Source organism: Chiroxiphia lanceolata, chromosome Z, assembly GCF_009829145.1.
Source record: "Chiroxiphia lanceolata isolate bChiLan1 chromosome Z, bChiLan1.pri, whole genome shotgun sequence".
In the NCBI taxonomy this organism is placed as follows: domain Eukaryota; kingdom Metazoa; phylum Chordata; class Aves; order Passeriformes; family Pipridae; genus Chiroxiphia; species Chiroxiphia lanceolata.
In genome coordinates this window covers 279,495-303,489 of record NC_045671.1, presented here as the reverse complement: position 1 = coordinate 303,489, position 23,995 = coordinate 279,495, and the positions used below count along the sequence as shown (strand labels likewise).

General features: G+C 49.1%; 2 long non-coding RNA genes across 7 annotated transcripts; both read left to right on the top strand.

Annotated features, from left to right (window-relative positions):
- Nucleotides 1-8: 8 nt before the first annotated feature.
- Nucleotides 9-22,911, top strand: LOC116780836. Of its 6 annotated transcripts, none has more exons than XR_004354646.1 (7): nt 9-68; nt 613-767; nt 15,659-15,823; nt 18,587-18,660; nt 19,471-19,537; nt 21,031-21,219; nt 22,424-22,911. It is a non-coding gene; the product is annotated as an uncharacterized LOC116780836 (long non-coding RNA). The 6 variants fall into 6 exon arrangements; XR_004354647.1 differs by having other exon boundaries at nt 15,411-15,823; XR_004354649.1 differs by lacking the exon at nt 9-68 and adding an exon at nt 136-178.
- LOC116780846 lies at nt 17,588-17,879 on the top strand. Its single transcript, XR_004354669.1, has 2 exons — nt 17,588-17,668; nt 17,762-17,879. It is a non-coding gene; the product is annotated as an uncharacterized LOC116780846 (long non-coding RNA).
- Nucleotides 22,912-23,995: the final 1,084 nt, after the last annotated feature.

Sequence of the window (23,995 nt, the reverse complement as noted above, 5' to 3'; positions counted from 1 at the left end):
GAGGGGCGGGGCCGAGCGGCGGAGTTCGGTGTGAGGGGGCGGAGAGAGGAGGCGGAGTGAGGGGTTCGGTGTGAGGAGTTCGGTGTGAGGGGGCGGAGAGAGGGGTTCGGTGAGAGGAGTTCGGTGTGAGGAGTTCGGTGTGAGGGGGTGGAGTGAGGGGTTCGGTGAGAGGGGTTCGGTGTGAGGGGGCGGAGTGAGGGCGTCGCTGAGGGCCGGGCCAGGGCTGGGCTCCTCCCGCTCGCGCTCCCAGGGCACGGCAGTGTTCCCGTCGCGGTCCCTGTCCGTGTCCCGGTCCCGGTCCCTGTCCCTCCCGGCGGCGGGGCAGCCGGCCTGCCGGCGGTTTCGAGCAGCCCCGGGTGCGGGGGAGCTGCCGGGGGGGCGGCCCCGTCCCGGCCCCTCGGGCCGCGCGCTGTGAGGGGCCGTGCGGGCCCGGCGCGTGCCCCGCGGGCAGCTGCGGCCCCGCCGAGCCCTGCTGCCGTCCTGCGGCCTCCTGCACTGCGGCCTCCCGCAGGGATCAGCAGTGTGCAGAGTGTCCGAAGGTTAAATAAGCTCTTCCTTCCCCTCAATATTACTTTCTTAGTAAAGACGCCACTTACACGGGCTCTTTTTCAGTCCATTTTCAGAGCAGTCGGGAAATCCCACAGGAAAAACAACACTTTCTCGCGTGAGCAAAGCAAACCCCAGGTACGCCTCGACCGTGCCAGCTGGCGGTGGTGACTCGTGGGGAGGGATCCCAACAGTGCCCGGAGAGGGTCAGGCTCGTAAAGGTGAGAAACACAGATGTTGCACGCAGGTGAGAAGCTGTGGGATGTGCCCGCAGGTGAGAAGCTGTGGGATGTGCCCGCAGTGTGCAGCATCACAGAGCGGGGGCAGGTCTCACTGCAGCGGGGCGGGGGGAGGCCACTTGAGCAGAGTGTTCCCCGGTTAAACTGATGACCGAACCAGCAGTTAGAACTTCCTTTTTCATTCTTTCCATTTTCATTTAGCACCCTGACTTTCAGCCTCGTCGCAGAAAACAGTAATGGTTTTTTTTCAGTTTCTTTACAGCCTTGTGTTTTGTTCTACTTTTTCCTACCCATTTGATTCTGACATCCCTTTTTTTCCTCTTACTTAATCTGTGAGTATGAGCAATTTAAGACTCAGTAAGTAGGTTCAGAGCCTGCTAAAGAAGAGGATGATCTTAGAGGCATTCAGGAGAGATTAAGTTCTTTTTTTAAAATGGCACACATCTTCAGCATTGATGAAAGTAAAACTGTACATAGTCACTGTGAAAAGTATATTCTCTTTTTCGGCTACACAGAGGAGTAAGCAAATATATTGACCAGATGAGACATGCAAGCAAAGTATATCTGAGATAAATTTTAGAAGAACTTTTGCATATAAGTTTATTGAGTACTCTTGATAAGTTAACATTTATTTCTATACAGAAAGAAGTACTTGATGTTTTGTTTTGCATAGTGCGTTCCATCCAGCAATATTCTAAAATATTCCTAATTCATGAATCTGTTTTGGTTTTTTAGGGGACATATGTGAGAGATGTTAAGGGAATTGGGGTGTAATTCTGTCTCCTTTTGGCAGCTATCTAGACGCAGAAACCTCAGCTGTTTTTCTGTTCTTTAAAGACCTAGAAAGTAATTTCTGAGGTAAAATTCTGGAACCCTGGAGCAATTCAGCGTGCTGCAGTTATTCAGGAGGATAAAGCGCTGTATGCGTCAAAGATCCAAACAGAACAGCATGAGGCCCTATCCTGTCTGCTTCATAAGTTTGGCAGTAATCCTGGAATGTATGCCAATGAAACAACAGAACCACACTGAAAGAGTCTAGAAAACCAGAAGCACTCACCTTGAAACAAACACCTCTCTTACCCTCTTACCCACACACGAAAGCAGGTCTGAAATTCTGCCACTTAGAGGCACTAGCATAGAAGCAATGCACAGTTTAAGAGAACAGATGTTAAACTGCATAACTTTATGAGGTTGTATTACATTGTCTCAACTTATTAGTGTGTAAAATAGAACATCAGGCAGTTGCACAGAACAACTTTTGCACACATCATTTTGGCTGTGTATCTCCCCTTTGTTTGATGTAATACTTCATAGTTGTTTCATGATTGTCACAGAGCATGCAAAGCTCCAGAATACTTGACAGCAGGCCATAGTGAAGGAACAGGATTTCCCAGATCACCATATGCTTCTTTCTTAATTACTGGAAAACTCCACTTAGTTTGTATTATCACCCTGTACTGAATGGTTCCTGTACACTGCAATAACTATCCCAGTTCAGCTACTCATTTCCCCCAGCTGAAGAAGAAAGTGAAGTAATCAAACTGTTTGTGCATATGTTTATGCACATGTGAACTTGCACACGTATAAATATATATTTTAAACATACTTTGACTAAGTGGCAGAAAGTCTAGGGATATCAAACTTCAAAATATTTGATTTAAAAATCAGCGAATGATGTTTTCTTCAGCTCTTCCCTTTGTGGACCTTCCACTTGGACTGTTTAGCTCTCATGCCCCTTGGTGCCAAGGAGGCTTGATTAATGCCAGGAAGTTTGACCCATACATGTGAGCATCTGTGTAACCATGTAGCTGTTCTAGGAAGCCCCCCAGCAGTGCCTACTGCACCAAAAGTCTTCCTTAAAGCCCATGTTGGTTGCAATGCCTGCTGTCAAGATCTCTGTCATCCCTCTGTGATAACTTCTAGGGACCTGACAAGCATCTAACCAGGGACAAAGGTGAGGTAGCTCGGGAGCAGCTAGAGACAAATCTCAAGTGTTTGGGATCTCTAGAATTTGTTTTCAGACTGATCAGCTTTATTCCATGTAACTAACAATGTCAGTCTAGTGGTACAACAAAATCAGTGTTTTTAGAAGACTTCTCTCATTCAGATACCTTTGTTCTCCTGTTGGGTGAGAGAAACAAATCACAGCTACTACAATCCAGTAGCTTAGCATTCTTTTAGATGGCAAAGTATTCTCTCTCTGCTGCTCTTCTCCTCTTGCCTAGGTACACAAAGGAAGAGTAGAGGACACATCACTAGACTGAGAGATAAAGATCATTGTTGACTTCCTCTGGGGAATCTGTGTCAGGCCCCTCTCTGGCCACCAGGCACCATGATCACCATTTCTCTCTGTCTTTTCAGCACCCTTCTAATATTTCTGGTCTAATTTCTTGTGATAGTCATGAGGTTTCCTCAGTGAATGTGAGGGTCTGGCTCACGTTTCTGAACTGACCCTTCTCCAAAGTGTATCCTACAGAGCATCATCTTTTCTCATGATTTGTATTTATCAAATCGATGAAGGGAAGGTGTATTTTGAGACATTGTGAGCAACATTTCAACAAACCAACCCCCTTTCATCTCTAGTCCAAGACATCTGGAAGTAATAATTTTTCTTTTTAGAGTAATAGAATCATTAAGGTTGGAAAAGACCTCCAAGATCATCAAGTCCAACCTTTAAAAAACCTTATTTCTTGGACTAAAGAATTTCTTAAAATGTACCACAGTTTTAAAGAGACAATTAATATTCTGACCCCAGTTTTTATTTTTTAAATTTCCCTGTTGCAGCCTTGAGGATTCTCCCTTGTTCCTCCTCCTAGTCCAGAAATCTCTGTATGAAGTGTATTACTTAATTTCAATTACAATGTTAATTACAGAAGACAAGTGGTTACTGAATCTTGCACCATAATTAATCAACCTGATATTTACTTACTGCATTGTTCATACTGGATTAAGCTGTAGCTGGACAAGCAGGGCAAGGAAAGTGAGTGACAGGAGCATTATCACGGCACACTGCCTCCCATTGGGAAAGTTCATCTTCCTTCTGAAAGAGACGCCTTCAGGGATCATGTAATTTGAATTCCCTGTGAATTTAGTGTCATCTTAGCTTGACCAGCTCTGGAAGAACATATTAACCTCCTCTTGTGATTTTCAGAAAACCATTCTAATTTAGCAAGTAATTAAGGGTCACATGTAGGATAAAGAGCTAGATAAGCTTGGATTACGCACAGGAAGCTTTGTTTCCAAGGCAACCCTAGCAGAGGGGGTGTTAATGCTGAGGTCAGTCAGTTAATGAACTGGGAATGGTTACTGGCTGCAAAATGTATTAGAGCTGGGGAAATGAAACTAACAATTGCATTACCATTTAATGATTTGATGATAGAAAACAAATGCCTACAGAGCTAGTTATCACTGAAAATACTGGAGACAAAGGTTACAGGCAGTGGGACCGTTCTGCTAAGTGAGGTCATGAGAAGTCCAAAACAATGACGCCTGACAAACCAAAAATACTTTAGTCATCATTCAGGGCTTTCACGGCTCCCCAGTGAGAAGCTGTCAATGTTTGCGTAAGCTGCCGGCGCTAACACACGCACCCTTGTGCTGGGCGTTGGCTTCTGTCTGAGTTAGTCCTGCCCGAGGTCACTACCTGTGTAGCAATGTCAGACTGAAATCGGCCGGGTGGATTTAGCACACAGAAAAGCAAGATATGAGGCTTCCAGGAGCTCAGGATGTAACACACCCTCTCCTAGGGCTTTAGGCTCTGGGAGCTAATCTCATGGGAGATTTGACAGGGCAAACACACAAATACCATGGACGTGCATAAAATGTCCAAGGAGCTCATCTGCAGCAAACAGAGATGGATTTATTAAAACATGGTAATATTTAAAAAACCGGAATCTTACATTATTATTTTTTTTGTATGATGTAAGGAACGTTTGGGAATCAGATTACTGTGCTATAAGGCAGCAGAACAGAATATTATAGAGTACAAAGAGTAGGAAAGACCCATTAGATATCTAATGCTTTCTCAGTTCACTTGTACCTTAGCTATCCTTTGTGTTCTGTGAGAGAAAGAATTGCACAGGCATTTTTCAAAGCTTTCTTTAAGACAAACAAGCATTCTCTGCTTTTTGTCACAGTCAGATGACATTGGTGTCACAGAATATTCTGTAGCAGTTGGGTCATTCTTGCCTCAGGAATACAGGCACCTCTAACTTGGTGCTGTGCTTTTTGGAAGTAGGTGTCCCTTGTGGATATATAAATTAGGACCATTTTAGATGCCACCTTATGTCTGTTTTCCTTATGTGCAGCCTTGGCATAAAAGCAGGTGATTTTGTGTTAGACTACCTGCTTGCACTGAGGAACTTTAAATGGTCTGCTCTCTCAAAAATGCACTGTAGGACTTTGAATATGAAATCAGACTGTGCTGGAGGTGAGCTGACAGCTGTCTGGGACAGATTGAGACAGCAGCTGGACCAAAGGAGTCTGCAATGAGTGTTAGGTGTACTCTTGCTCACAGAGAAGTGTGACTAAAATGGAATGAGGAGAGATGTGGAACAACCTGACAGGAAAGGCAGGCTTCCTCCATTGGCAGAGATCAGATTAAGGAAAGCACAACACAGCCAATCAAATGTGAAAATTAAGCCCATCACAAAACTGAAAACCAAGCAACAAACAAAGACACCAACCTAAAACAACAAACTAAGCAAACAAACAAACCAACCCCCACAGCCCCAGGAAGGGAAATTACCTTCTGTGCCCACAGGTAGCTGGGGAAAAAAAAAAAGAAAAGGGCTTTAAACAGTGACAAAGAGAATTTATGCAACATATTAGCGATCTTTTGCTTTTGTTCCAAGTACTGAGTACCTGGAAGAAAGTGCCTGGAGAAAGTGCCACAAGGCCATAGCATCTCTCCACAGGAGTTTTGAGGAGCAGCTCCTGTGCTGCTGTGTTGGTGTGGTACTGGGCAGGTCAGATCATCTCAGACAATTTCTTCTTTCCTTCCCACCTGCTTCCCATGACAGCCATTGCTCTGCTTTATTCTTCATATTTCCCACTCCCAGCCTACAGAAATCTAAATAGTGTTTAAATCCCCAGGTGGTTTTAGCACTACGGTTAAAGGACTTGAGTAGTGTTGGGAGCAGTGATTTGTCTGCCTGTGAAAATGCTGTACAGAGAGGGACAAAGAGCAGAATTTTTCTGGTTAGTTCAGTGCAAAGAATCAAAAATGACTAAAAGCCTAAAGTAACTAAAAAGTTTATCTGGAGCTTGGAAAATCCAACAGTCATGCTGGGTCTGTGGTTTCCCCAGTCTGGCTAACAGCAAAGTTTTGAGAGTGAAGTGTCCTGCTTCAAACAGCACAGCGAGGCTGTTCTGCTGCAGAACACATCCCATGGCCTCCCTCTAGGCTGGGGTGTGTTACTGCAGTGCAGACACCTGCTGAGTTCTGTGATATGAATTTATCTTGGTATAGAACAAATGGAAATACCCTGCCTGACTTAACAGAACTTAATCTTTAAAGGAATTTTGGTAGTTATCTGCTCTAAGTCATACTGGTGTGTTTATGCAGTCTCAGAATCCCAACACCACTGGAAAATTTAGACATAGAGAAAGCATTTAGCTTAACCTGATTTAGCTGAACCTGGTTTTATTCAGCATTTGGTCTGGCAGATGTACCAGCCAAAATGTTACTGAGGGTAACAAATAAACCCTGGGATTAATTCAGACACTCCACAAATTAAGTGGTGGGAAATGCACCAGCTGGTTATGCTGAAGCTTTGTAGCTTCCATACAGCTATTGCTTGGTATTCAGCAAGCTCTTGACTTCTTAAATGATTCCAGCTACCTTGGTTTTTTCACTTTTCTTAAGTGACATTCCACAGTAAAGGAAGTAAATGCTTTTCACTGTGCAGACAACATTATGTTCATATGTGCTCCATTCCCCAGATAAATAGCAGGGTAGTTAAACAAATGACAGGAATATGAGATAAACACATCTCTCTCTGACACTGATTCATGGATGCCATCACAGATAAATATTTTTTGGGAGAAACAACTTGCTACTTATTCCTGGATCAAGACTAAAATCTTAGAAATAATGAGTGGTCATCAGTTAATAAAGGGCATTGTGCTTTCTACAGCTCCCTTAGTACAAGAGGCTAGATTTCAAATGGATGCATAAATTGTGTAGCTAAATCCACTAAATGAACTGCTGAGAACTTAACATGCTTGGGAGAATCAAATGACATAATCCAAATATGGCCTGTGGAAGCCTCATGGTAGCAATTACTATTTTGATAGTTTCATTTTTCATAAATGTCTCTTCTCTCTCATGACCAGAGACAGGACATGAGGAGATGGAATGAAGCTGCACCAGGGGAAGTTCAGATGGGATGTTAGTAAAAGATTCTTCACTGGAAGGCTAGTAGGTCACTGAACCAAGCTCTGCAGGGAAGTGGTCACAGCTCCAAGCCTGCCGGAGTTCAAGGAGCATCTGGATGACACTCTTAGCCATATAGTTTAGTTAGAATAGTCCTTTGAGGAGCAGGGAGACTCAATGATCCATATGTGTCCCTTACAACTTGAGATATTCTCTGTCTCCTACTTACCTCCTTTTATGCTTTACTCAGCTCTAGGGCTGCAGTGACAACATTCAGACAGCTCTTCCCTGATTTTATCAAGCGTTTTAAGAATTGAACATCCTCACTGTCCTCTTCAGTGTGAGACAACATGGCCTTCTGTGGCACTGAATGGCTGTTTTTTAGTTGAATTTTATCAAAAGGAACAATTGACCCATTCATGTTTATTTCGAGCAGGGATGAGCTGAGTGGATTTAAAAACATCTAAACCTCTTTGAACATTAGGAATTGTCAAATTTAGGATCTTTTCAATCAAATGACCCGGAAGTGAACCATGAAAAACATGGAAGCATCCCTACCTTTGAACTTTGGCTTCTTGAGTGCAGCCTCTGGGTGAGCTGCTCATGTGATCCTCACACAGCACAGCTTGAACTGCCCCATTTTTTCACTGCTGCCTCTCTTCTGACTACATGACAAGTCCCTTTCACCGTCAGATGTCTTCCCCAGACTTTGAGCCTTGCCTCTGCTACACTTCTGTTCTCTCACTTGTTTTACCTCCCCTCCCTCCATTTATTTATTTGCTTTCTCTGGTAAATATATTTCTCTGCTGACAATAGGCCTTCCCTCAACAGCTGCACGTGTTTCCAGGTTCTTCATTGTTTCTTTAATGCGATACAAGTCCCAGTCTCAATGGGGAGGACAATATAGGGAACGATCCCTAAAGCATCAGTCAATGAACAGAGAACCTTCCAGATCATTTTCAGTGCAAGCACAGGCACTGCACACCTTTCTGCTTTAGTGTTGGTGTGCAAGCAGGAAGAAGTTCCCAGTGATCCTGGTACCCAGAGGAATAACTAGTCGGATAAAAGTCCCCTTCAATTTAGTTTTATTGAGAATAGCACTCTGAAATACAAGGAAGGAATGTGTAGAACTCCTGGGAAAACAGACACACCCACGGGCAGACCCACACGATCCTGGTCAGCTGACTGACCAGCTCCCAGGCCATGGGATGTCGGGGCTCCCAGCACCAGCATCCACAGAGCACAGCCCACAGGGCTGCCCCAGCCTTGCCCATTGCTGCTCTGGATTGCTGCCTGAGTCCCTGTGGCAGGATTCCAGAGCCCATTCCCACCTCTCCTTGGCCAGACACACTTGTACATCCTTAGCTGAGCCTGCCTGGGTTCAGGCTGTGTTTCTCCTGCTCACGTTCAGAGCTGACATCTTCCTTGCAGCCAGTTCCCACTGTCCTTGGCTACACGGCTCTCATCGAGCTTCAGTCACACCAAGAACTACAGGCCCAGTTTCAGCCTGCATGGCAACTATTCCAGTGTGGGTTCAGACAATGCTTATTTTTAGCATCCAGTATTACCTGAAGGGTGGAGAGATTTCTTAGGTCTTTCAGCATTAAAAAAAGAGGTGCTGTGCATTTCCCAACATTGCTCTTTTACTCTCTGAGACAAGAATCATCTCACAAGGGATCATGCATCACAGGAGCCACTTCCCTCCTTTCCCTGAGATACCAGTTGCTTTTTCTGAAGTGCCAGTGACTGTTGATGCATGCAGTTCCCCAGAGGATCAGGTCCCTGGGCTGGCAAGGGCATTCCTCACTACTGGTACCCCCAGTAGTTTCCAGTCACACAAACCATAGGGGTGCTCTGCCTGATGCTGCACAGAGTTACAGCTTTGGAAAAGGCAGCAGTGCATGTGGGAGCTCTTCATCATATGGGGCAGGTACGTGTATTCCAGTGGGAATAGCCAACAGGTATGAACAGCAGATGGAGCCAGAAAAATCAGGTGGCCCGTGCTTTGTGCACTTTACTGCCATTACAAGGGAACTCTTGTTCTCTCCTCAGTTTCAGGTAACCCAATTCATCCACCACAGCACACTGCATGTAGCCTCTGTCCTGAGCAGCCTCAACAGGGGAGGGGGCTGAAGGCACAGGAGTAAAAACCTGCCCACTCTTCCCTCGGAAGAATTCTTTCCAACCTTTGTGAATTTTCAGAGCCTTCTGTGTTATTTTTAAGGTTATTTCCTTTGGAAACAGTGGGTTTTCTCTTTCAAAGATCACCTGGTATATGCTAGAGTCCTTTGCTGTCACCCCTTGTGCTTTTTCTCTTCACATGAAGTTTCTAAAAGGGCTTACCTATTAAACAATGCCTCGAGTCATTTTTTGCTGAACTAACATTTCCAGAGTGATCGATATTGAGGAAGAGCCATTTTCAGACTCTATGAGACAAAGCAGCAGGAAGCAGGACAGGGAAAAAGGCATGGAAGTTTTGCTTACCAGTCTCTCTTCTGCTGCCTGCTTTCTCTGAGGACATTATTGGTGCCAGTAGTGGTGGTTGAGTGGCTTTGGTGCTTCCCACTTTCCACACAAGTTGCTGCACCACAGAGGATACGCTGCCATCTGCTACCTCTCATGCAGGGATAGGTGCCAAATTCCTTCTGGAATCAAAGATGACATTTATCATCCACTGATGGTAGGAGCCACTCACTCAGGCTCACAGGTGAGATGGCCTGAAAATGCATTCAGGAACAACTCCCAGCAGACCCAAAAGATGCTTCTGCTCTAACAATGTGCAACACTAATTACAGATGTGATTTTGCCTTTGGCACATGACAGCTACTCCGTGTACTTTGCAACCATTAAACTACTCACCACCTCTGCAGGAGAAGGTGGGATTTCCAGATCCAAACCTGTCGATAGGAGCAAGTGATTTAAGGCACCTTTGGTCCTCTCATTAGCAGCATCTGATGAGATCTGCTATCCCGTGGGCCGGGTAAGTGGTTCCCACCTTTCGCACTCCTCAGCTTGGTAGGGCTGCATTCATGTGCTGCATATGCCCCCAAACTGCAGCTGATGGAGCAGCAACCAGGCATTGAAGCCATCACTCACCAAGACTGGGAACTGAGGAAGGATCCCAGCCCTCCTGCTTCTGTTCCTTAAGAACAGGATCACCATCACCTTCAGAAAATGAAGGTCATTCCTATTTAAATCACTGCACAATTGGCCATGGTCATTAGGAAGGGAGAGGGGCTGGGAAGTACCTTTCTCAACAACGGCAAGGCAAAAAAGAAACGGGAGCAGGAAGTGAAAAGGGGGTAGAACACGTTTAAGGATTACATCTTGGCATGCACAGCGTGCATTTTCCCGACTCATGTCACACCGGTCTGCGGTAAACCAGAAACTGTTAATGCCATGGGACACAAAGGAAACCGAGGGACTCCCTCCTGCAAGCGTTCTGGGAGGACACAGCAGGCCACAGGGACAAGAGCACAGGTCTCTGCAGGCACCATCGTACCTGCCGTGGAAAACACAGGAACATTTTCAAATGCACGAATGGCAAAAGAAAAAAAAAAGATACTTGCTCAATTAGCCTTGAGGGGTCCAAGTTTTTTTCAGCTTTGCATCTTTTTGGACTCCTCAAAGCAAGGAACTCCGTTGCCCATGTCACAGATGGATGGCTCTGGGAACACGTTTGGAGGAATTAGTTGTAACTTTGTTCACTAGGAGGTTTCTTTCTGCCAGCCAGCAAGAAATCCCTCGTTTTCATGACAACCAAAACAAAAACAAGTGACCATGCATTAAAGTGAAAAGAATCCCATTTAGAATGTGAATAGAGCTACAAATTACCAGGCATAAGCACATACCCAAGGAACTGGCTGTTTATAAACTAGCTGGTTTTTCTAACTGTGGTTATACACAGGCAAAAAAAAAAAAAGAACGGAAAACAAAACAAAAGCCAAAAACCACAAACAAACCAAACCACCAAACCAAACCAAACCAAAACAACAAAAAACCACAAAACCCCCCCAAAACAAACAAACAAACAAAAAAATCAGAAGAAATGGGGAGCCCTGGTACTTTATTGCTCTTCTACATAAATAGATCATAGGAGTTGCAGTGATAAGTACACTGTGTTTTGAGCTGACTGCAGGAGTTTGAGCTCCACTTTCCTCTTTTTGTCCGATAGGAAACTGCTTAGCTGAGGCATTTTGAAAGATTTAGAGAATTGCTTGGTGGTACTGCTTGGCCAGCCTCTTCCTGGAGCCCCAAAGGTATATCTCTTACTTGTGAAAACAGAGGCTTACGGCTGCCGAAAAAGCATTCTGTGTCTACATGTCTGCCTAGACTATACATAAACAAATTCAGAAACGGCAGGAGACTGTGTTTAGGTATTTGCAGCATCACTTTCAGAAAGCTTGCAGGATTATTTCTGTGTCTTGCGAGGTGACATCAGCAACAGAGCAGGTACTTTTGGTACTCTCCTTTAGGGCTCTAACACTTTCCGTAGTGGAGAACTTCAGAATGGGTCTAGCAATGGGGGAGCCGGTATCAGCCCACCTACGGAATGCGTGTGAAATGCAGAGTATTTGACGTTATGCAAAACCTTTTTTAGGAACTGCACTTGGGTATGGCGAAGCTGGGAGCTCTGGGTCCAGCTGTAGCAGCAACAGGTTTAACGCTGTGTACTCTGATGACAGTACTTTGAATAAGATAGCAAAATAAAAAAAGTAAACCCACGCTTTTCTTCCTGGGGTTCGAAACATTCAGGATATTTCCATATCCGTGTTGTTATTAAAAATGTTGTCAAAGCTATTAATTACGCACCCAAATTGAGTATATTAAGAATATTTTCAAAACACAAAATTGTCAACAGACCGAGCATTTAAACATTTTTAAAGGTAACGCTTTAGAGATCTATTTTTTAATGCAAGCCCATTTGTTAACAATAGGCTGATTCAGGAGTGTCCCCCTGAGTAGCTGTTCCTGCTTTCCCGGGAATCAAGGCTGCGTGTTACGGTGGGGAAGGTGAATTCCAGGCAGCGGTGGGAAAGCGCTCAGGGCCGCGCTGTTCAAACCAGTGTGCTTCCAAAACCGTGAACGTGTGGGACATGAGCACAGGGCAGGCATCTGCTGCCACAGGGCAGGCATCTGCTGCCACAGAACAGGCATCTCCTGCCACAGAACAGGCATCTGCTGCCACAGAACAGGCATCTCCTGCCACAGGACAGGCATCTGCCACAGAACAGGCATCTGCTGCCACAGAACAGGCATCTCCTGCCACAGAACAGGCATCTCCTGCCACAGAACAGGCATCTCCTGCCACAGAACAGGCATCTGCTGCCACAGAACAGGCATCTCCTGCCACAGAACAGGCATCTCCTGCCACAGAACAGGCATCTGCTGCCACAGAACAGGCATCTCCTGCCACAGAACAGGCATCTGCTGCCACAGAACAGGCATCTGCTGCCACAGGACAGGCATCTGCTGCCACAGAACAGGCATCTGCTGCCACAGGACAGGCATCTGCTGCCACAGAACAGGCATCTGCTGCCACAGGACAGGCATCTGCTGCCACAGGACAGGCATCTGCTGCCACAGAACAGGCATCTCCTGCCACAGGGCAGCTCGCCCCGGGGCAGCAGCCTTTCTCCTGCTAAAGCAGCGATCTGACTTCGGGTAGGAACTGTTACACACGACACAGGGCTCCGGGGGATTTCTAACCTGCTTCTGCCTCAGTTTAAAAGCAAAGGTATTAAATTACTTCGGACTAGAAAACTGTCGAGCCTAGTCTAATCTGCAGGGCTTTAGTTTGGCAGGGTGCAGCCTGCAGTGGGTGCTGGTGATGCCCATCCAGCGCAACCGTGTGGCATGGCAGGAGTCTGTAAGTCATCCCTCCAGGTACTGGTGTGCACTGGCACATCCTGAGGTGCCAAGGATGCCAGGCGAAGTGCTGGGCGTTAATTTATTCCTGGTATTGCCCCTTCTCTCACCGAACTGAAATCCTTACAGCCAGTTACTAAATTCAGTCATTTCCCTTCTCGGCTGCTTTTATACCAACACGAAGGCATGTATGTGTTTGTGCACGCATTCTTATGGGACTTGTTTTGGTTTGGGGTTTTTCAGGTAGGTTGGTTGGTCTTGGTGGGGTTTTTATTTGTTGGGTTTTGTTGGTTTTTTTTTTCTAAGCCCTCATTAACTCCACTCACGCTGTCTTACTCTGTTTGCCACTGCTTAAGTAGTGCTTTTTTAAAAAAGCAACCAATTAGCACCTCATCAGCTTCAATTATAGGAGACAAAAGCAGTGTAAAGATAACTCAATGAGAGGGGGTGGCACAACATCATGTAATCGCTTAAGACAGCGGTGAACATTCACTGTGCTGGCTCTGCCGGGCCTATTCACCTTTTTTTTCTTCTTTCTGGATGCGTTTAAGACCCCTTTTTTTTTCCCCCTTCTTTTTTTCTTCTTCTTCTTTTTTTTTTTTTTTTTTTTTTCTGGGAAGCCGGGCCTCCCAGGAGTCTCAGAGTCTCTCATTCAGGGCTACCTGTTTACAGCTCACCGAACAGAAGGACCTAAACAATCCTATATTGTACGCCTAGTGCTTCCTTAAACTTAGGCCTCCACAATGGCATGTTTTCAGAAGCTGGGCAGAATAAGTTAAAGGCTGGCTTTATACTCATTAAGTGTTCTGCTTGTACTGTCTTCTAATTACATGGCAGGGCAACAATGTATTTTTTTTTCTAATGGAGTTCTTTGGAGCAGTTAATTTGGTGCCTGTACTAAATGCCCCAAAACATTAATTAGTGTGGAAGGAACCCTAATTTCCTCAGCGGCTTTCCTCTCCATTTACTTCCCTTGTTTTCACATAGGCTTGGATGAGCCTCTATAATGAAATTACCTCATTAATGCCTTTATTCTTGCAGAGTAACTCATTCAAGATCTACCATTTAGTTTTAATTTAATGCTGTCAAAAGCAAAAGGTGCATTCATGTCTTTGATTAGTGCATTTTTTTCTCTCTAAAGAGTGGACAGATTTAAATTATTAAGATGGCAAGTAGTGAGTTATAATTGGATACAAGCAGCACTTCAGTGAATATTAAATGCTTTCAAAGCCTGGCCTATGTGGTCTGCTGACTATTAACTGTGTCCAGTGAGTTATTCTGTGGGGTTTGAATTAACGGCGCATTAGCTACTGTGAAGCAAATTGTTTAATTTTGTTTATAAAAAACGGTGAAGTTGCATTTATCAACATGACATTTAGTTGTAGCAGAGTTCAGTTTTCCCCATTATCCTATACTGACCTCATTGCTTGGTTAGTACTGCTAACACAGGGTCTCCTCCTGTACTCCACACTCTTGCAAAGTCTAACTGGAGACTTGCCTACCTACGGCCAGACCTTTATTTGCAGGAACTAGAGAGTTCTAAATGTTGTCAAGCAGGAACCACCTGCATTTGACTACACTGATAATTTGCTTATGGAGCACAGTGGCACGAAGCGTGTCTATGATTTGTGGGGCATGCACAGTTACAGACTGTCTTGGTACCAGCAACTGAAGGGGCAGGAGTTAACATCTGATCCTTGATCTTTAGTTGTCTCTCTTCTCCCTCCTTTCCTTTGCAACTCATGTCACAAGATACCCGAGATGTGTCAGAGAAACGTGCATGTCAGAAGACTTAAGCAGCCTGTAGTCTGCTTGGCACATGCAGTTTATTATTAACTAATTATAGTTTATTGTGTGGCTGCAGTGCTACCAGAGGTCAAAAGTCAGAGTCACATCCTTGGGCCAGGAGCTCTGTAGGACTCTGTGTAACCCCTGTGCAAAGCAGCCAGTCACAGCAGTGTGTCACAGCCTTGTCCCATGGCCCGGGGCCTTCCAGTTTTGAGCATCTCCAAGGATGGAGATCCCACAACCCCTCTGGGCTTCTGTTCCAGTGGTTACCCACCTGCACAGTGATGTTTTCCTTTAGTAATTGTAAGGAAATTATTATCTTTTCAATGCAGTCATTACATGTGATAGGATAACTTGAATTGATAATATTTTAAAAATAACATGAATTATAAGTTTATTATAATGTATTGCATATATTTATTCTAAGTGTTTGACATATTTAGTACATGTTACACAGGATACACGTGCAGTATATTATACATCTATTATGATTGCAGTGACAAGCAAAACAAAGGGCAGTGTTGCTTATCTTAGTAATCTTTCCCATCTCTGCTGTAAAAGTGTCTTGGTTTTGGACTCATTTCTCCTCCCAGCACGAGCAGGAGCAAACCCTTCTATTTATTTGTTCCGCAGCGGAGCGAGGTCCTGGGAACTTTGAGTAATTTCTACCGCGGTCTCTCACTGCCCTCTCGTGGCTGGATGATGCATGTGCACATCGCCGCAGTGAGTATCTCATCTTCCTGATGTTGTTGCATTAAATTCCCGGCCAGAATGTTACGGCCAGCATAATCTCCTTTAATTCCTGCCAGCCTGGAATACACGGTTAACTTTCCTTTTTTAGCTCCAGTTATTTGCACAAATCCAGAGCAGCTCCTTGGCCTGAAGAGCTGCCTGATGGAGCACAAGGAGCCCGGCACCAGCCAGGCTGGAATGACTCCCCAGGAGTCCAGCTGCACTCTGGAGAAGAGAAATGGAGAGCTGGGGGAGGCCCGAGCAAGTTCTGAGGGTAAGCTTGCAATAGTTTATAGGGTAGAGACTGAACATATTTAGGTATCAAGGTGATCAGATGTGGAAAGGTAGGGAAAATTTCAGGGTAAAGTCTGGGGTAACCTGTAGCAGAGAGCATGAAAATGTTGTGTTAAAACAGAGGTAATCAGGAGTGGGCTGGAAGGGAAGGTTGTGGGGGTGAGATAGGAGAGAGTTTCCATGACAGAGAATGACTGTTTGGAGGGGAAACTAAGGGAATCAGCAGTGGACAGAGAGGGAAAAATGTGGGGTAAACTCTGGGGCAGTGTGTAGCAGAGAGAAGGAAGATTTTGGGTTCAAGTGAGGCAGTCAGGAGTGGGCAGGTAAGGAAAGTTCTGGGGGTAAAACTTGAGAAAACCTCCAGGGTAGAAAACGAGCCTTTGGAGGTTAAAAAGAGGTTCCTGAGTGGTGTGCAGGTGGAGAAAACTGGGGGGGTTAAATGTGAGGTGGTCTGTGGGGGAGAGAAGGAAGATCTTGTGTTAAAAACGAGGTGAGCAGTTGTGGGCTGGAAGGACAGGTTTGTAGGCTTCAAAAGGAGGTTGATTCTCTGCGGGGAGAGAATGAAGCAAAGGAAATAAAATAAAGGAAAAGAAAAAATAAAATGAAAATAAATAAAAAGAAATAAAATGAAGTGAAATAAAATGAAAATAAAATTAAAAAAAAGAAAATAAAATATGAAATTTAAAAAAAGAAATTAAATAAAAGGAAAATAAAATTAAATAAAATAATAAATAATGCAATAAAATAAACAAAAATAAAAAGAAAGAAAATAAAATGAAAATGAAGTAAAAAGAACTAAAATAAAATTAAATGAAAATAAAATAAAATAAAAAGAAAAAAAAATAAAATTAAATTAAATTAAAAGAAAGAAACTAAATAAAAGGAAAATAAAATTAAATAATTTCAAAAATGAACTCAAATAAACGAAAAGAAAAAAATGAAATAAAATAAAATGAAATAAAATAAAAAGAAATAAAATAGAATAAAATAAAATAAAAAGAAAGAAAATAAGGTGTTTTCTTCGAGGTAACCTGAGGTAAATTGAGGCAAAGTGAGGTGATGAGTGGTGGAGAGGTCTGGAAAATGTGGGGTGTTAAAGTCGAGGTCATGTGGTGGGCAGAGAAGGAGTGTTTGGAGGTGGGTTGAGGTTGTGAGCAGTGGGCAGGAGGGGTTAATTTTGGGGTGTCCCTGGAGCGGGTGCTTTGCCCCGCGGGTGCAGCGAGTCCTCGCCCCGTGGGCGCTTTGTGAGGCAGGTGCCGGGTTTGGGGCTGTGTGTCAGGGAGGGCAGGGGGGCTGCGGATGGGGCGCGGGGGGCGCGGGGGGTCCTTTGCGGCGCCGGCGGTGTCGGGGCTGCAGTACCGGCCGTGTCCGCCAGGCGGAGACTGCGGGGCACAAGCCGAGGGTGCCCCGGGCACGGGCCAGAGCCGGGCAGGGCCGGGAGGGTTTGGGAGTCCCGGCGGGGAGAGGAACGAGGGCTCGGGGCACGTTCGAACCCCCGCCGACCGTCCCCGCAGCGCTGCCCTCGGCCGGGAGCGTCCGATCCCGCCGGGAATGCGGGAGCGGGGAACGGGCGGGGCATTCCCACCGGGAATGAGCGGGACCGGGATGAGCGACAGCGGGAGGGGCGGGGCGGGGACCGTGAGAGGAGTGTGGGGCGGTGACCGAGGTGACGGACATTCGGGGGGGACGGGGCCATAGAAGGGGTGTGGGGTGGGGCTGTGTCCATAAAAGGGGTGTGGGGTGGGGCTGTGTCCATAAAGGGAGTTGGCAAGGCGGGGCACTGCCCATAAAAAGAGCTTGTGGGGCGGGGAGATGCCCATATAGGGTTGTGTGGGGCGGGGTTATGTCTATAAAAGGGGCGCGTGGGGCGGGGCGATGCCCATGTAGGGTTGTGTGGGGCGGGTTATGTCCATAAAAGGATCCTGTGGGGCGGGGCGATGCCCATGTAGGGTTTTGTAGGGCGGGTTATGTCCATAAAAGGATCCTGTGGGGCGGGGCGGTGCCCATGTAGGGTTGTGTAGGGCGGGTTATGTCCATAAAAGGAGTAATGAGGCGGGGCGATTGCCATGTAGGGTTGTGTAGGGCGGGTTATGTCCATAAAAGGATCCTGTGGGGCGGGGCGATGCCCATGTAGGGTTGTGTAGGGCGGGTTATGTCCATAAAAGGATCCTGTGGGGCGGGGCGATGCCCATGTAGGGTTGTGTAGGGCGGGTTATGTCCATAAAAGGATCCTGTGGGGCGGGGCGGTGCCCGTCCAAGGGGTGCCGGGGCGGGACGAGATCCATACTGGGCTGTCCGGGTCCCTTCCCCGCGGGGTCGCAGCCGAGGCTGGCGGGGAGGGCCCGGCCCGTGCGGGGGGCGATGGGCGATGGGGTTCGTTCCCGGGGCTCGGGGGGCAGCGGGAGCGGCGCTGCGGGGCGGGACGGGCGGGAGGGGCCGGGGGACGGCGGGGAAGCCGCGGCGAGGGTGACAAAGGGCCGGGGCAGCCCCAGGTGTGGCCGGTGAGGATGACGAGGGGCCGGCCCTGCCGGGGGGCTTCCTGGGAGCACTTTTTGTTGGGAGCTTCTGCAGGGGAGCCGTGGATCCCGGGGAGTCTCTCCAGCCAGGAATTTCCCCTGATATTTTAGCTCCTAAAACCAGTGAGTTTTATCTCCTCTGGGCACAAAACCTGATGGTATTTGTTAAACTCACTTGCTAAGTTATGCATGGCTTGATGAACCCTTGCCTCTTTCCCTTTTCCTAGAGGGATGATCGGTCCTGCCTTGGAAGCAAGAGAACGTCCTGGTGTCTGGGAATATTTTGGGCATAAAATTGGAGGTAAACTGTAGGGGACAGAGTGTGTATTTGGAGTGTAATAGCTCAGCGAGTCAGTAGGGGAGCGATTCAAGTCATAAACAGGAAATCAATATTTTGGGGCTGCCTTTCTGAGAGGGAATAACAATTGTTTTCCGTGGGAAGGCAAGCACGTGGCCCCCATGATTTAAGGTATAGATGGCAGCCTGCCCAGGGGAGGTAAAGGACAGCAAGACTTTGTGTCCTGACCCTTGATGGACAAATTGGTGGAAAGGTGAAGCTTTCACTCAGCATCTGGGTGAGCTGATGAGTCGTTTTTTTGTGAGGGGCTCCAACCACATCCCTGGGGGGAAGGGAGGGATGGATGGGCTGGATGGAGCCACAGGCACGTGCTCGTGGGAACACACTTGTCCAGGGCACTGGGATCCGGGTCGGGCTCCAGTTCCTCTGGTGTCCAGGGATGCAGGGTCTGAGGGGTTGGATCTCCCTGGGGCTTTGCAGGAGTGAGAAGAAACGTGGTGCCAGAGCTGTGTCCCAGCGGGCTGTGTTTGCCTCTGAGGACAGAGAGCCTGTGGGCTGAGGTGAGATTGCTGGGAGTGTTGGGATGAGCAATGCAGGGAACGGGGAGCTCAGATCAGTCCTTGGGCTGGAATTGAACTTGGGAGATCAGCTGGTCTGGCGCCAGAGAGCACCACTGAAATCTGGAATAGTGACGTGCCCTGTGCCCAACACTTATTGTGTACCAACAAAATTCCAAACAAGTCTTTGTTCTAAGATCATAAAATAACTTTAAAACCAATAAATCACCATTTCCTCCTTCTTTTTCCCTTTTAGGTGGTGGAATTGCCTCTCTGTCCGTGTGCTGAGCTCCGGCTGCAGGGACTGTCAGGCATTGTTGGCTGTGAGCTCGTGGGGTTCTCCCTGGGTAGTTTATAGGGTAGAGATTGAACATACTTAGATCTAAATGAGGTGATCAGATGTGGAGAGGTAGGGAAAGTTTGGGGGTTAAACTCTGGGGCAACCTGTAGCAGAGAGAATGAAAATGTTGTGTTAAAACAGAGGTAATCAGGAGTGGGCTGGAAGGGAAGGTTGTGGGGGTGAGACAGGAGAGAGTTTCCATGGCAGAGAATGACTATTTGGAGGGGAAACTGAGGGAATCAGCAGTGGACAGGGAGGGAAAAATGTGCGGTAAACTCTGGGGCAGTGTGTAGCAGAGAGAAGGAAGATTTTGGGTTCAAGTGAGGCAGTCAGGAGTGGGCAGGTAAGGAAAGTTCTGGGGGTAAAACTTGAGAAAACCTCCAGGGTAGAAAACGAGCCTTTGGAGGTAAAAAAGTTCCTGAGTGGTGTGCAGGTGGAGAAAACTGTGGGGGTTAAATGTGAGGTGATCTGTGGGGGAGAGAAGGAAGATCTTGTGTTAAAAACGAGGTGAGCAGTTGTGGGCTGGAAGGGCAGGTTTTGGGGCTTCAAAAGGAGGTTGATTCTCTGCAGGGAGGGAATGAAGCCCTTGAGGTAACCTGAGGTGATGAGTGGTGGAGGGGTCTGGAAAATGTGGGGTGTTAAAGTCGGGGTGATGTGGTGGGCAGAGAAGGAGTGTTTGGAGGTGGGTTGAGGTTGTGAGCAGTGGGCAGGAGGGGCTAATTTTGGGGTGTCCCTGGAGCGGGTGCTTTGCCCCGCGGGTGCAGCGAGTCCTCGCCCCGTGGGCGCTTTGTGAGGCAGGTGCCGGGTTTGGGGCTGTGTGTCAGGGAGGGCAGGGGGGCTGCGGATGGGGCGCGGGGGGCGCGGGGGGTCCTTTGCGGCGCCGGCGGTGTCGGGGCTGCAGTACCGGCCGTGTCCGCCAGGCGGAGACTGCGGGGCACAAGCCGAGGGTGCCCCGGGCACGGGCCAGAGCCGGGCAGGGCCGGGAGGGTTTGGGAGTCCCGGCGGGGAGAGGAACGAGGGCTCGGGGCACGGTGCTGGGAGTGTTGGGATGAGCGATCCGGGGAACGGGGAGCTCGGATCAGTCCTTGGGCAGGAATTGAACTCGGGAGATCAGCTGGTCTGGCCCCAGAGAGCCCCAGTGAAATCGGGATTAGTGACATGCCCTGTGCCCAACACTCATTGTGTACCCAACAAAATTCCAAACAAGTCTTTGTTCTGTTTCAAGAACTTAAAATAACTTTAAAACCAATAAATCATCATTTCCTTCTTTTTTCTCCCTTTCAGGTGGTGGAATTGCCTCTCTGTCCATGTGCTGAGCTCCAGCTGCAGGGACTGTCAGACATTGTTGGCTGTGAGTTCGTGGGGTTCTCCCTGGGAAACTGGAAATAATTAGCAGTCAGGTTGCAGCAATGTTTTCTGAAGCCTTTGCCTTTTCTGTGCCTTTGGCTGACAGCTCTCCTCTGTGTGCCTTTGCAGCTGTTGCCTGGTGTCATTTCCCTGCCTGAGCTGGCTGTGGGTTGGTGTGGGACGCGAGGCCGGAGAGAGCGAGCGGAGGAGCCTCGGGCTGGAGAGGGGCAGGAGAAAGGCCCTGTGGGCAAAGGGACGTCCCTGTGTGCCCAGGGCCCTGCAGGGGACAGGATGGACACTCTGGGGTCACTCTGAGGGGTGAGTGGAGAGCCTGGGGGCAGCATGTGAGTTCACCTCCGGGGAAGAAAGAGGGCATGTTTGTGAGGGAAGAGCTGAGGTCACGTGTTTAACCACATTGGCCAAAGTTGTGTTTGCACAAATTGGGGCCAGAAGTGAAGGTCAATCCAAAGGAAGCCCTGCTCAACCTCCAAATCCCAGGGTAAGTTCTACAGGCTGCTAATTGAGGGGCTAAAACTACACATAAATGGAACCAAGAGCACTAATAAGGTCCCTGGGAATCCCATTACATTGTCGTCATAGAGTTTTTAACAGATTTTGAAGTTTTTTATGACAGCAATATGTTTCTTCCTATGGATTTTTTCCCTCTGCAGGATTTGGGGTTTGTTTAGGTTTTGAATCCCTCCCAGTGGCCCTGACACTGCTCAGGAGCTGGCAGGACAACCAGAGTCAGAGCCCCTGGCAGGCGCAGGGGGTTTTCCCTGCCAGTGGATCCAGCCTGGCCAGGTGGGATCCGCTTTGGCTCCCGGCTTCTGCCAGAGACAGAATGTGTTCCGTTGATTGGAATGAGAATCCAGGAGCTTCATGTCCTGGAGGTTCCCTGGGCAGCTGATCCACTCTGCCCCGTGTCCTGCTCTCAGTTCCTGCCCAGCCAGAGCCAACTGCGCCGAGGGCACGAGCACTCCCAGCCTGGATAGGGAATGGGGGACTGGCTTGTGTAGAATTCACCTGAAAAGTAAGTAAAAAGGATGATGGGAATATCTGGGTCCTCATGGAACCTGCTGGAAGTAGAGAAGCACAGCCCCAGATCTCCAACTCTGAGTGGAGTTGTGGAATCTAAACCAGCAGGAACGGATACCCCAAAGTGAACACTGAGAGAACAGGACCACGTAAGGGTCGCTGTCACTGTGGAAAGGCAGAAGGCAGGTGTTGGCCCAGGAGAAGGCGGGGGCCGGACGCGCTCCCGGCCCGGGGCGAGGCAGCCCCTGAGCACGGGCGAGGACGTCTCTGCGGGCGGGAAGGCGCTGCCCCTTCGGAGCCTCGGGAGCGGCCCCGGGGAGTTCTTTTCCCCGAGGAAAGGGATGCACATCCCTGCCCTCGGGGCACCCCGGGTCTGACCCGCCTGTTCAAGCTGTCCCTGGGCTCTGCAGTTCTGGTTGGGTCCCCGAAAAACTGTGAATTGCATCCACCCCAACTTTCTCCAAGGCTACCCTTTTGTTTTCAGGCATCTCCGAGGGCTCTTGCTTTAGGGCCACTGAGGGAAGATTGCCCCGGCTTCAACAGTGCTGCTGGCTGCCGGCCTCCGGCTGGAAGGGCAGGGATTTGGGGTGGGCGGGACACACGTGGGGGGCACGTGGCAGCTCTAGGAGGTGGGCCCTGGGAATGGCTGCCCGTGCTGGTCCACAAACACAAGGTGCCTGCATTCCCAAGTGCCAGCAGCGTCAGCATAAAAGAGGAGATTCATTTTCCGGGAATTACATCGCTGGCCCTCAGAAGGGGTTTGGGGTGTTTTGGGCAGCATCAGCGCGGGGCTCAGTTCTGAACTGGGGCAAACCCTGTCCACGCTGCGGGTGCCGTCCTGGGCCCAGGCCAGAGGGGCTGCGGTTGCCAGCTGCTCCCCGTGTCCGTGCCGAGCCAGCGTCCCAGGGGCACAACAGGCGGCGCCGACACTTCCGAGGGAAGAGTTTTCTCTCTGTGGGAAGCCGGGATTTCGAGGAGCGAGAGACGTTCCTTTCCAGCGTGGTTCACCTCCCGCCCTCCCCGAGCACGGCGCGTGCGACTGCAAGGAAGGATTCATTTCTGCCCGTCCCCAGCCGGTCCCAGCCCAGCGGGCCGTGCTCCCTGCGGCCCGTTGGGGCAGAGGAGGGAGAGCTGCGGAGATTTATTAAGAGGGGATTTCCTGACAGTATTTGTCTGCAGTCTTGCCCTCCTTTGACTCACCTGGCAGCGTCCGGTAGCTGTTTGCATCATAGGCAGGACCTGCCTCCTCTGGAAATAAAGATTAAATATTTTAAGTGGGTTTTTAAAACCAGAGGGGTTGCCAGTGGAGGGTGCGAGTTGCAGAGACGTGGGGGGGGAGAAGAAGGAGAGCATCAGGTGTCGGATGAGCTGCACCTTCCTGAGTGCGGGGAAAAAGTGGCTGTTGGAAATTGCCGAAGTTGCGAAGGCGGGAGGGGAACGCGGAAAGCAGAGCCGGGAGCGGGCTGTGCCTGAGCCGCGGCACGGTCAGTGCCAGCTCCGGGGCCGGCTGCGCTGCCGGGGCTGCCCGAGCGCGGCCACGGGGACAGACGGACGGCTGCGCTCCGGCTCCCCGACCGCGGGGCTCGGCCCCTCCTGCCCGCCGATCGCCGGGGCAGCGGGACCGACGGACCCTGCCCGGGGCAGCGGGACCGACCGACGGACCGATCCCGCCCGGGGCAGCGGGACCGACCGATCCTGCCCGGGGCAGCGGGACCGACCGACGGACCGATCCCGCCCGGGGCAGCGGGACCGACCGATCCTGCCCGGGGCAGCGGGACCGACCGACGGACCGATCCCACCCGGGGCACCGGAACTGACGGACCCGGCCCAGGGGGTGACGTGTCCGCCAGGGGGCGCCGCGGGCGCAAGGGGGGGCCCGGCCCCGCCCTCGGGGGAGGAGCGAGGCGGGGAGCGGGGCCTCGAGGGGCGGGGCCGGTGCAGGTGCGCGAGGCCGCAGCGCGCGTGCGCGGGGCACAGGTGCGCGAGGCCGCAGGGCGCGTGCGCGGGGCACAGGTGCGCGAGGCCGCAGGGCGCGTGCGCGGGGCACAGGTGCGCG